Source organism: Camarhynchus parvulus, chromosome 14 (genome assembly GCF_901933205.1).
Source record: "Camarhynchus parvulus chromosome 14, STF_HiC, whole genome shotgun sequence".
NCBI classification, from domain to species: domain Eukaryota; kingdom Metazoa; phylum Chordata; class Aves; order Passeriformes; family Thraupidae; genus Camarhynchus; species Camarhynchus parvulus.
In genome coordinates, this window is record NC_044584.1 from 4,945,501 (window position 1) to 4,958,268 (window position 12,768).

Below are 12,768 nucleotides of genomic sequence, written 5' to 3' on the forward strand. Positions count from 1 at the left end.
TGGTAATTTGGATATTCCTGGGGTAATTCCTGGTGAAATATGGATATTCCTGGGATAATCCTGGTAACTTGGATATTCCTGGGATTTTTCTGATTTTTCAGGCAGTCCCTGAGAGGAGGAGGAGGATGAGCCATGCCATGGAAAGCCCAGACTCACAGCACAGCTCCCTATGGAGGGGAAGGATGATGCCCACAGTGGGCACCCAGCCTCAGCAGGGTCCTGCTGGCCCCAGGACACTTCCCTGAGCCCTGCAGCCCTTTTGGGCACAGCTGAGGGCACAGTGGGGGTGCCAGGGTGGTGCAAAAGTCATCACAGGAGGTCAGTGAGGCCTTCACCATGCCACGCCACCAGAGCAGCAGCAGGAAGCGGTTTGCAGTGCCCTGTGTCCCCCACCCAAGTGCCCAGCTCACTGCCAGGTGCTGGGGGATGCAGAGCTGTGCCAGCGCCCTGCCAGAGCCCTGTGACCCCACGGAAGTGCCAGGCAGGAGAAAACAGGAGCAGGAAGGATGTGGGCAGGTGCCCGAGGTGCAGCCCGCGGTGGCAGCACCGCCAGGCTGTGCCATGGCACCACTCCCAGCCCTGCCCTGGCAAAAGCCCTTCCCTCCCAGCCCCCAGCAGGGCTCCACTGCGGGAATCCTCCTGCCAAAGCAATCCCAGCTCAGCCTGCCCTCCGCGCCCCCAGGCACGGGGTAAGCCTGGATTTGCCCCTCTCCGACATCCCTGCAGCTTTGGGGCAATCCCTGAGCACAAAGGGGCCTCTCAGCAGGGCCCCTCCTGCCTGGCACCTCGTGTGCCCATGGGGACAGCCCCAGGGAGGGTCCCTGATGGGCACAGCCCCGCTGTGGGGACACCAGCTCTGCCCAGCCCCAGAGGGTGCAGCAGGGATGGAGCTGATCTCCCAGCAGTGATGGAGCTGTCCCCTGTCCCCTGTCAAACCCACAGGGTGCAGCAGGGATGGAGCTGATCCCCAATCAGGGATGGAGCTGTCCCCTGTCCCCTGCCCAGCCCCACAAGGTGCAGCAGGGATAGAGCTGTCCCCTGTCAGCCCCAGAGGGTGCAGATGATCCCCAATCAGGGATGGAGCTGCCCCTGACCCCTGCCCAGCCCCACTGGGTGCAGCAGGGATGGAGCTGATCCCCATTCCCTGCAGCCCCACAGCTGCCAGGCAGTTTCTCAGCCTCCAGCTGTGGGAAGCAGCAATTTTCCCCCTCTGTGCTGGTGCTGGAGCAGGCTGAGGCAGCAGAGCACCCACGCTGTCCCCCGGGCAGGGCTGGAGCCAGCAGCAGCAGCAGCAGCAGCAGCACAGGCTTGGCTGGAGCAGGGAGCAGCTGGGCCAGCCCAGGGAGAGAGGGAGGGAGGGAGGGAGGATGGAGGAGGCAGAAAGTGCCACGTGCACGTGTTTGCACGGACAGAGACAACTTTTCCAGCAGGCTCTGCCAAGGGAACACACAGCCAGGGCACCACAGAGCTCCTCTGCTCCACGGGGATCGGCTCCAGGCTGATGTGGGGCAGAAATGGGGCTCCTGGCAGGCTGGGGATGGTCCAAGAGGAGAAACGTGGAATCTCCACTCTGGATTGAAAGGGACCTCAGCAGATCCACAGGGATCTGGTTTCTGCTGGGTGGGAGGGAAGAGAGCAAAAGGGAATAAATCCTTGGATTTATTATTAATAAATCCTTGGTCAGTGAGCAGGGCTGGAGCTGCTGGAGCAGGGGAAAATCTCCTTCCCACGCTCAGCATGACCCCCCAGGCCAGAGGAGGATTGCTCTGCACAATGGGAAGGCAGAGGGAGATGTTGGGAATGAAATTCCCCAATCCCACAGTGTTCCCTCCCTCCCTCCCTGCACAGGGGCTGCAGCCCAGAGCTCCTGTCCCACCCTGTGACACCCCAAACCAGAGCTCCTGTCCCATCCTGTGACACCCCAAACCAGAGCTCCTGTCCCATCCTGTGACACCCCAAACCAGAGCTCCTGTCCCACCCTGTGACACCCCAAACCAGAGCTCCTGTCCCATCCTGTGACACCCCAAACCAGAGCTCCTGTCCCATCCTGTGAAACCCCAAACCAGAGCTCCTGCCCCACCCTGTGAAACCCCAAACCAGAGCTCCTGTCCCATCCTGTGAAACCCCAAACCAGAGCAGTGCCACCCCCAATGGCACAACCCAAACCAGAGCTCCTGTCCCCCTCTGGGACACCCCAAACCAGAGCCCTGCCACCCCAATGGCTCACCCCAAACAGAGCCCCCTGCTCAGGGCAGAGCCAGGCACGGCTCCCAGCCCAGCCTAGCCCTGATTTCACCCAGGTCTGTGCTGGAACCAGGCACCTCCAGGCTCTGCCCAGCCCCCTTTGGCCTCCCCAGCTGCTTTTGGAGGCCAGGCCTCGAGCAATCACCAAACACTGGTGGAGGCTGGCCCCATTCCTGCCCTGCAGTGCCCTGGGGTCAGAGCAGGAATCCAGCGCTGCAGCACCGAGGGCTCCCAGGAAAACCCCTGGAGCTGGAGGGGGCTCTGGGATACTGCAGGGAGCACCTCCCACCCCCAGAACACGCCGGGACAGGGAGGTTTTGGGAAAGGAAAGGTTTTCCCCAAGGACTGAGGCTGCTCAGGCTCTGTCCTGCTGCTTCGCCCCGTGCCAGGGCTGTGGGACCGGGGTCACCACACAGCAAACCCCACCAGGGCCAGCACCCACTGCTCAAACCCACCAAGACCTGCCCTGACTTTTAGGGACAGGGTGCAACCCCAGTGCCCTGCAGAAAGCCAGCTGTTAGTCAGGCATCTCATACAGAATGGGGAAACTGTTCTGCACCACAGACCAGCAAGGACACAGACCCTGGTCCCCTCCACGAGCCCCCAAACCCCAGAGGAAGAGGCCACGGGTGCTGCACTCAGCCTGGCAGAGCCCAGCACAGCACAGGCAGGCTGGGAAGGAAGGCACAAGCATCCTGCTGTCCCTTTGGGGCTGCTTTCCCCTCCTGCTCTGCCCCCCTGGCACTCTGCACCCATCTGCACCCCCAGCCCGGCCCCTGCCCCAGAACAGGCTCTGCTCTGTGACTGCTGGGCCCAGGGAAGTTCAAGAGTTTACTCCCAATATTTGTCTTGGCCGGGCAGCCCAGCTGGCTGGAGGAAATGGGGCAGGGGGAGGGCTCCAAACATCCTCTGCATTCCTGGTGTGAGAGCAAAGGCAGCTCAGGGCACCCCCCTGGGGTCACCCGGTGTGAGAGGGGCCCTTTGTGCTCAGGAGCCCTGCAATCAAACATGCAGGGGTGCCCCCCTTTTCCAGACAGCAGCAGGGGGGTGAGGGGGCTCAGCCCCAGCCCTCGGCTCCACACTGAGCTGCTCCCCTGTCCCAAAAACCCTGAGGTCACAGCTCCTGCACAGGATCTGCTGGGCTGGGCACAGCACCCAGAGCCTCCCCTTGACCTCCCCAGCCAGCAGTCAACCCTGCTGTCAGTGCCCCCATTGCACAATGCTGGCCCCAGCTGCATCCCACAGCACTGCTGGGGCACTCGGGACCGACCCAGCATCAACCCGAGCGATCCCATCTGATCAGGCCCCAGGATCAACCCAGGACCTGAAGGGATCATCAGGGACCACCGCGGCTCCTCTGCCAAGCTCCAGAAATGACATTTCTTAACCCAAGCTCCTTGAAACAAGGGATGCCCCTTGGCAGGGAGCTGAGCTTATCTCCAGCTGAACAGGGCAGGGCAGATAAGGGCTGGGGTGGCCCCTGGAGCCCTGGGCAGAGCACACACAGAGGTTCCTGGGGCAGGGAGGATCTCTGAGATAACCCCAGAGCCAGGGCCAGCTGCTCCTGCTGATAAACCTGGGGTGAAGGGGGTGCCAGGGCCAGTCCTGGGGTGCTGGGCACGCTGCCATCCCTGCCTGTGCCAGGGGGGACACAGAGCCCCCAGAAAAACCCCAAAGAGGGATCTGGGGGCCCAGCACAACCCATCAGCCCCTCCCAGGGGACTTCATCCCCACACCCCAGCACCAAACAGGGTCTCACATCCCCCTGGCTCAGCCCAGCTGCCAGGCAGGGGCAGGGAACTCTTCCAGGCAAAGCCGGCTACTCACCCGCTTACAGCTAATTAGGGCCTGTCTTAATTAAATCCTGCTAACCACCAACAGCCAGAGTGAACTGATTTACCTGGCATGGCCTCTGGCTGCCTGTGAGGGGCTGCTGGTGTGGTGGGAAGGAGCCCCACGGGGCAGGAGGAGGTGCCAGGGGTTGGGCAGAGCCCCTGCAGCCCCTGCCCAGGGCACAGCAGCAGCGCAATGAAGTTGCCTGGCACAGCCTGGCAGTGCCAGCTCAGCCGGGTGCCAGGGCCACGTCCCCAGGGGTGCTGGGAGCTCAGCCTGGCAAGGCTGGAGCAGGGGGATCAGCCCTCCCTGCCCCCTTTGTGCTGCTGGTGGCTTTAGGGGGATTAGTCCCTGTAATTCCATGAGAGGGTTTAATCCCAGAACAGCCCAGGGGCAGCAGGGCAGGCTCTGCCTGGGCAGGCAGCGACCCCGCTCCCAGCAGCTGGGGATGGAGAGGCCCAGGAACACATCTGGACAGCCAGGCACTGCTGCTCCTTCCCCAAGCATCCCTGGGACAGCTCAGTGCCAGGCTGGACACCCTCCCAGGGGAAAGAACCACAGCCAGGCAGCCCAAACTGTGCAGCCTGGAGGGGAGGAGCTCCAGGCAGAGCTCAGAGCCCTGGCAGGGCCTGAAGGGGCTCCAGGAGAGCTGCAGAGGGACTGGGGACAAGGATGGAGGGACAGGACACAGGGAATGGCTCCCAGTGCCAGAGGGCAGGGATGGATGGGATATTGGGCATTGGGAATTGTTCCCTGGCAGGGTGGGCAGCCCTGGCACAGGGTGCCCAGAGCAGCTGGGGCTGCCCCTGGATCCCTGGCAGTGCCCAGGGCCAGGCTGGGCTTGGAGCAGCCTGGGATGGTGGAAGGGGGTGGATTAACTGACCTGCCCCTTCCAACCCAAACCATTCCAGAATTCTCTGCCCACTGAGCAGCCTCTCACGCTTCCACAGCACTGGCACCTGCAGGGAATTGTCTTTCTCCCCTTCCCAGTGCTCATAGAACGACTAAAGTTTGGCTTTCACAGGCTCACCACTAAACAAACATCCCACACCAGCTTATTGTACCTGGAAACAAACTCCTGCAAAGCTTCAGTGGGAAAAGAGAGACACTGAGCCAACAAACTCCAGCTCCAGGTCTGGATGTGGTCTGAACGTGCACAGCAATGGAACCAAAACACTCAGGAGTCCAGGCAAAATGTAATGAAATTAAATTGCAATACGGATCTTGCCAGAAAGAATTATGTCAACAGCTTGAGGTTCAATTCCTTATTTATAGAGACCTGTGGATCTGGAGAAAGCCTCTACTGACTGCAAGTTTAATTTTTGCTCTCTCATATCCCGGCCTGGAGTCTCCCACCAGCAGTGCCTGTAAAATCTCCATATCCAGAGACAGAGCAAAGGACTGGGAGACAAAACCAGCTCAGAACAGACCTTCACTACACCCTGAGCTCTTTTACAGCACTGGGTACATCATTCCCCCCATTCCCCCAGCCTGGAGGGCAGGAATGACCAACACAGAAGTGATGCCACATTGTCAGGGCTGTGAGCACTCAAGGGATGGTTAAAAGGAGCTCTTTGGAACCTCTTTTGCCAGTCAGGTGTGTGTGGAAGCCTTGGCCCCCTCCAGCCTGGGGGTTCACACTGGAATCAGCAGCAGGGGCACCTCTGCCCCCCGTGTTTCCATTCCCCACCAGCGACCCCACAGCCCCAGGGCGGGAGCAGGAGGAGCTGGTGTCACAGACATTTCTTTTGTGAAAAAATTTCCCTCAAGATTTTTCCTGCTGAAGCTGAGAGTTTCAGCAACAAGATGTAAACAATAGATTGTCTGCTGCTGTAGAATGCAACAGGTAGATCTGTGATTGGCTCTAGTGTGGATGTTTTAGTTCAGTGACCAGCCACAGCAGAGCTAGCTCTGGGAGTCTGTCAAAGCCAGCTTGCGTGTTATCATTCTCGACTTTTCTTAGCTTAGCAGCTTCTAGAAACTCTCCTTTCTTTTTCTTTTTTGTATAGTATATGTATATATCATAAAATAATAAATCAAGCCTTCTGTAATGGAGTCAAAGATCTCGTCTCTTCCCTCACCCAAACACCCTTGTGACCACCGTCACGAGCTGGGACCCCCCCACAGCCACAGCACCCCCAGGGGCTGATTTATCCCTCTGGGACAGCCCTGCACAAACAGCTGGGAACCAGCGGCACATCCCCTTCTCCACGACTGGCTCCCAGGAACCAAGAGAGGACCCACAAGAAAACCCAGCCCAGGCCCAGTACTGCCGGGAGGTTTCCTGTGCCATGCGGAGCCCCCGGGGCCGAGCAGGCTGGAGCAGCTCCAGGGGACGGAGCAGAGGCACAGCAGAGGCTCTGTGCAGCTGCCAGGGCACACGCGCGGGGCCCCGCCGCTGCCAGAAGATTTTTTAATTTATTCTAAACCATTTAATAGCTCTGCCATTGAACAGAACCATCCACAGCTGGCCGGGAGCCCACGAGTGAGCGGGGCTGGGTTTGAAGGAAAGCTGCTGGAGCCCATCCCTGCGAGCCGAGGGGGCTGGGGAGGGAGGGAGAGCTGCACTTCCAGCAGCTCCCGCTCAGTATCAGCCTCCCAATCGTTCCCAGGGAAAGTTTTTGATTACTGGGGGATGCAGAAGGGATCAGCACCAGCTGGACCACCCTGAGCATCCCCAGTTGGGGCTGGGGCAGCATCCCTCCCCTTCCCGGGGAGCTGGGGGGTCCCGGGGTGACCCCTCGGTCCCCTGGGCAGCCCGTGGCTCCGGGAACAAAGGCTCTTGGCAGGGCACGGCTCCTCCCGATGCTAATCTGCCTCCCGCCCGCTTTGTGTTTCACTAAAAATACCGCGGGGAGGAAGTTCGTGCCGCGGGGTGGATGCTCTCCTCCCCGGGAGGGGCTTCCTGCGCTGCCCCGGCGCCGAAACAGCCCCCAGCCCGTTCTGCAGGGCAGTCTGGAGCGGGATTGTCTGTCCTGGCACCGAAACAGCCCCCAGCCCGTTCTGCAGGGCAGTCTGGAGCGGGAACTGCCTGTCCTGGCACCGAAACAGCCCCCAGCCCGTTCTGCAGGGCAGTCTGGAGCGGGATTGTCTGTCCTGGCACCGAAACAGCCCCCAGCCCGTTCTGCAGGGCAGTCTGGAGCGGGATTGTCTGTCCAGGCATCGAAACAGCCCCCAGCCCGTTCTGCAGGGCAGTCTGGAGCGGAACTGCCTGTCCAGCCCTGCCCAGCCCTGCAAAGGGAAGCTTTGGGCATCCATCCCCATCCCGCAGCACCGGGAGGATGCAGGACCCTGGGCTCGCCCTGCCGGGCTCCTCCAGCCCGCACCCCCCGGGGCAGGAGCAGCAAACAGGAGCAAATCCCTGGGCAGGAGCAGCAAACAGGAGCAAATCCCTGGGCAGGAGCAGCGAACAGGAGCAAATCCCTGGGCAGGAGCAGCGAACAAGCTGCTCCCATTTCCACGCAGCCACAGCTGTAATTACCACCCAGCCCGTTCCCAGGAGGTGTTTCAGCTCTGACACCAATGGTCAGAAGAGGAAAACCTGCGCCAGAACATTTCCAGCAGGATTGGGCTCAGGTCCCTGCCTGCACCTCCTCCGAGTGCTGCTGATCCAAACGGAGCTGCAGGGATCCCACGGGCAGCCCCAAACTCACCAAAAACTGCACCAGAGGGAAGGGGATCAGCACACAGGGACAGGCACCGGGGCTGGGGCTGCCCCACCCCGCAGGGCTCGGGGATGTGCAGCCCCTGCAGCAGCACCAGCGCCCCAAAACCATCACAGGATCCTGGGATGGTGAGAGGAATAGCAGATTTGTCTTTACAAACAAACTCTGGGTCTGCTGGTAGGTAAAACCAGCACTGGGAGATCAAAGAAACAATGGGAAGGATTCCACTGATTGATGGATGGAAAAAGAGATTTGCTTTTACAAATAAACTTTCGGTTTGTTGATGAATGAAATTAGACATTGAAAGATGAAAGAAGCAATGGGGAAGGGAAACCCCTAAATTTCATAAGAATTAAAAATGAAAAGGGAGGGTTCTACATTAGAGCGAAATCTTTGGGAAATCTTCAGTATCAGGTGTATTGGGAAGTCTGAACCTCTCAAGTACTTCAGCCAATGGGGAAAAAACCCTAAATTCTGTAAGAATTAAAAATGAAAAGGGAGGGTCATACATTAGAGGGAAATCTTTGGGATCAGGTGTGCTGGGAAGTCTGTACCTCTCAAGTACCTCAGAAATGGGGAGAGACGGGAAATGCAGCTGGGAAATTGGGATAAAAAGGAGGCTGCATGCTCCAAAAATTGGAGAGATCCCAGGGGAATGGCCTCTCCCTGTATTCAAATAAAGCCAAAAAGCACTCCTCTGTCTCCTTTTTGGACATAAACCTCGGGTGTTTAATTTTCCTAACAACGGGAAGGGAGCTCCCAGTCCATCTCACTCAGACACCTCCATTATCCCAGGTTGGGTCCAGCCTGGCCCTGGCACTTCTAGGGACGAGGAGGTGCCATCCCCAGGGACGAGGAGGTGCATCCCCAGGGATGAGGAGGTGCCATCCCCAGGGATGAGGAGGTGCCATCCCCAGGGATGAGGAGGTGCCATCCCCAGGGACGAGGAGGTGCCATCCCCAGGGATGAGGAGGTGCTATCCCCAGGGATGAGGAGGTGCCATCCCCAGGGATGAGGATGTGCATCCCCAGGGATGAGGAGGTGCTATCCCCAGGGATGAGGAGGTGCCATCCCCAGGGATGAGGAGGTGCCATCCCCAGGGATGAGGAGGTGCCATCCCCAGGGACGAGGAGGTGCCATCCCCAGGGATGAGGAGGTGCATGCCCAGGGATGAGGAGGTGCATCCCCAGGGACGAGGAGGTGCCATCCCCAGGGATGAGGATGTGCATCCCCAGGGATGAGGAGGTGCCATCCCCAGGGACGAGGATGTGCCATCCCCGGGGATGAGGAGGTGCATCCCCAGGGACGAGGAGGTGCCATCCCCAGGGACGAGGAGGTGCCATCCCCAGGTGTCCCAGCCCCCGGTGCCGATGTGCGGAGCTGGAGCCGCTGCCGAGCCCACCCCCAGCCGGTGACACGCGATGCCACAGCCCGGGGACATCAATAATGCAGCGGGGTCAGCAGGGCGTGCCACAGCCCCGCCCGACTGCTGCTGCTGCTCGGCATGGAGATCCCAAAGCCAGGGAGCCCTGTGCTGCTCCTGGCCGAGCTCCCACCCACACAGACCCTCACGGACACACGGCAGGGACCCTGGGGCTGGCAGAGCCTCTCCAGGCACCTTCCCTTCCTCATCCACCCCATCCGTGTCCTCAGGCAGGGGCAGCTCCACACTGCAGGTGCACAGTTGGCTTTGCAAAGGGTTTTTTTTTTAAAGCAGAAATGGGCAGAGCCCCCAGGGTGGCACCAACACAGCTTCCCCTCATCTCTGCCCTCTCAGACCCAGCATCCCCAACAGCAGCTGCTGTGGGAAGGGCAGGAATGCACTGGGACACAGAGGGTTCCCCACAGCTCTCCCTGCCCAGCAGGAGCCTCACCAGGCAGTGCCAGGGCTGGGCTGTGCCAGGGCTGAGCTGTGCCAGGGCTGAGCTGTGCCACCCTTCCCACCTCCCGCTCCCGCAGCGCCCAGCCTGCCGCGGGCAGTGGGAGATGCTGCAGGGAAGTGCTTTAATACAAACCATCCACTTATTTATTTTTTTTAAATTGCATAATTGCTGCAGACATTTCTGCTCATGTTTGGTTTTATTACATCTCTGTGGTTATTCTACAAGCCCTAAATTTTGGGCCTCAGCTGAGCTGGCAAAGTGCTCCAGAGACATCTGTCCTGAGTTACTCCCCTCACAGAGCTGAGGCAGGAGACATCACAGCACGAGGGGTTTATTTGCAACAGACACAAGCTCTTACTCCTGGCCCAAAGAGAAGGGTAAATATTGACTGCCTCGAGGTCAGCACTGACCCCACACCTGGTCCCTCGTCCTTCAGAGAGCAGCACAGCTGGCCCCAGACACACACAGGGGTTCAGGAGCTGCCACCACTCCCCTGTCACCCCAGGGACACCATCCTGCCACCATCACGCTCCTCCAGTTCCTGCCAGCAGTGATCCTCAGGTGACACATCCCTCCCCAGCACAACCAGCCACTAATTCCCCCCATTACAATTCCCAGACTCAACAGGCTTGAATCCAGCAGCGCCAAGATGTGGGTCTGTCCTCCAAAGGATAAACCCTGGAGAAGTTTATCCTTCCCCAAGGTTGTAAAGGTCCCTTTGCACACCCACCCCCTGCAGACCAGAGCATGAAGGAAGGGAATTGCATCACCCTCAACGCCTCTCTGGCTTTGCTGTTGCCCTTGTTTCTCCTACAAACACACCTGGAGAAGGCAGCAAGTCCCAAGGACACCCCTAATGGCCATAACGGGGTCCCAGTGCCCAGCAGGAGTGGGACAGCAGAGCCACAGCCATGCAAAGGTGCTGCCAGGACACCTGCCCACCACGGACACCTCTGGAAGGAGCAGCAGCACCCAGGTGAGGTGCTGGCAGCCCTGCAGCTCCCCTGCCTTTTCCACACCACCAGCCCAGGTGAGGAATCACAGCCAGCCACGGCCCAAAGGCACCTTTGCCACTAAAGCAGCTCACAGCCAGCACCCAGAGCAGCCCTGGCACGCTGGGACCCCCAAACCCACCTGTGCACCCCAGGCAGGGCACAGCCAGAGCCCTGGGAACAGCCGGGTGGCCACCAGAGCCTGCTGGGGACAGGGGAGCACCTGGCACGGGGGACACGTGCCCTGCCAGGGGACAGAGTGGGACAAACCCCCCCAGCCCAGCAGAGACAGGAATGGGCACAATGCTGTGGGTCAGGGCAGGGCAGCCCTGGCTCCCTGTGCCACCACAGCCACACAGGGGACAGCAGAGCTGTGACAGGCACAGCTGCTGGCTGCCAGCCCTGCTGACCTGCTCCCCGGGCAGGATTTTAAACACATGCTGAATTATTCATGGCATCACCGAGGTTCCTGGAGCACGAGGTGCTGGGCACAGCTCCCTGCCGGGGTGCACGGTGACCTCCCCACCCAGGGCAGCTCCGGGCGGGTGGCAGGGCTGTGCCCACCCTCCCTGCTCCATCACAGCACCAGATTTCCCTCCTGGTTTTGTTTCAGCTGCTCCTCTCCTCAGGCTGCCCGGAACAACCCCGGCCTCCAATCCAGGAAAACTCCAGGCTTTCTATAAACAAACGCTGCTGACAAAAATGCAGCTCCCTGGAGCAGCCTGGAGCAGCAGCCCCAGCTCCCACAGGGACAGCCTGGGGCCACAGGTCTGCAGGGGGAAGGAGCTGCCTCCTCTCCTTCACTGCACGCCTCCAGGAAAGCTCAGAAAAGCCCTAAATCTGGCTGGTGACAAATCCCTGGGTGTATCCCAGCCTCACTGCAGCAGCAGCAACCTCCCAAAAACCCCGCACACTCAGGAGCTGCACATTCCAGTGCCTGTGAGCCGCTGGGTCAGGGTCAGGCTCGAGCTGCCCCATGGGGGGACACGGTGCAGGGCAGAAATCAGGGCCCACCACCCCTTCTGCACCATGCCCTGGCCTCCTGCTGCTCTGGCAGCCTGCAAGAGGGACCCAGCAACCAGAGCAGGAGCCTGGGGCAGGTTTCACCACCTTGAGCAAGGCACAGGAGCAGGATGCAGGTCCTGCTGCTCCGGCCACCCCTGACCTCACCCAGAGTCACACACGGCTCTGGCATGGAGAAGTGACCTTGGCAGGACAGCTGGCAGTGCCCAGCTCTCCTGAGAGCGGCCGGGGCAGGAACAAACCACGCCAAGGCGCTCAGCAGCCCAACCCCATCCCCACGAGGGGAGAATCACCCCTGGAGCCAGCTCCCCTTGTCCAGCACAGCGAGTGCCCAGGAAAAGCCCCTCTGGGGGGAACAGGGGCTCTCCTCCCCCCTCGCAGCCCTGCTCTCCCTGTCCCACCCTCTCCTCGGAGGAGCCACAGCCCAAAGGCCGGAAAGGACCGTCCTGTTCCCCGGCCTGGCTTCCCGTCAGCTCCTGCTGCTGGAGCCCGACCAGCGCAGGGAACAGGGCAGGAAATGCCCCGGGTGAGAGCCACCCTGTCCCTGGGAATGGTTCCTGTCCCAGGGGGCTGCAGCCCTGGGGAAACACAGCCAGCACCACCCTCACACACACAGAGCTTCAAACCAGGCAGGGAATAAAGGAAAATAAAGCACAGCTTCCAAGGCTGGCTCAGGGAAGGGGGAGGCTTCTCTGCAAGACTCCAAACAGCTCCAGAGGGAAACACCAGAGGTGGGAGCCCCTCTGCTGCCTCACACCAGCATCACCCCTTGTCTGCACGGGGGTTTCTGCACGGGGGGCTCCTGAGGACACAGTGCTTTCCTGACTTCCCCATGGATCTCCTCCTGGCAGCCCAGTGGCCACCTCTGGGCCAGCATCCCCAGTGAGGGGACAGAGACCGAGCTGGCAGTGCAGCCCCTGCAGGGCCCCAGGGAGGAGGAGGAGGGGATGCCCAGCAGCTCCGTGCTGAAGAGGCTGTCGAGCAGCCCAGAGCAGCAAGCACGGGACAGGGGGACAGGGATGGGAGGGCACAGATGGCCGTGGAGCAGGGCACACAGCACACAGCACCCAGGCAGCTCTGCCAGCCCCACAGCCCCAGCCAGCCCCGCTATCAGCCCCGCTCCTGCCG

General features: G+C 60.5%; 1 protein-coding gene across 2 annotated transcripts in view; it reads right to left on the bottom strand.

The window, feature by feature from the left end:
• Nucleotides 1–12,768, bottom strand: part of SLC9A3R2 (SLC9A3 regulator 2) — a 33,663-nt gene that overhangs the window by 15,742 nt on the left and 5,153 nt on the right. The gene's annotated exons all lie outside the window — the stretch shown is intronic.